At 52.3% G+C, this 266-nt stretch overlaps 1 protein-coding gene across 1 annotated transcript in view; it reads right to left on the minus strand.

Annotated features, from left to right (window-relative positions):
- The window catches only part of LOC125483095 (calpain-2 catalytic subunit-like), a 30,165-nt gene that overhangs the window by 5,390 nt on the left and 24,509 nt on the right, over positions 1 to 266 (minus strand). The gene's annotated exons all lie outside the window — the stretch shown is intronic.

Consider the following 266-nt stretch of genomic DNA (forward strand, 5'->3'; position numbering starts at 1 on the left):
ACACAGACACACACACACAGACACACACACACACAGACACACACACACAGACGCACACACACACACAGACACACACACACACAGACACACACACACACACGCGCACACACACAGACGCACACAGACACACAGACACACACAGACGCACACAGACACACACACACACACATGCACACTGGACAGTGAGTCTCAGTGTCTCACACACACACACACACACAGACGCACACACACACACACTCACACACACTCACACACACACACACAGA

The sequence above is a fragment of the Rhincodon typus genome, chromosome 5 (assembly GCF_021869965.1).
Source record: "Rhincodon typus isolate 14 chromosome 5, sRhiTyp1.1, whole genome shotgun sequence".
NCBI lineage: Eukaryota > Metazoa > Chordata > Chondrichthyes > Orectolobiformes > Rhincodontidae > Rhincodon > Rhincodon typus.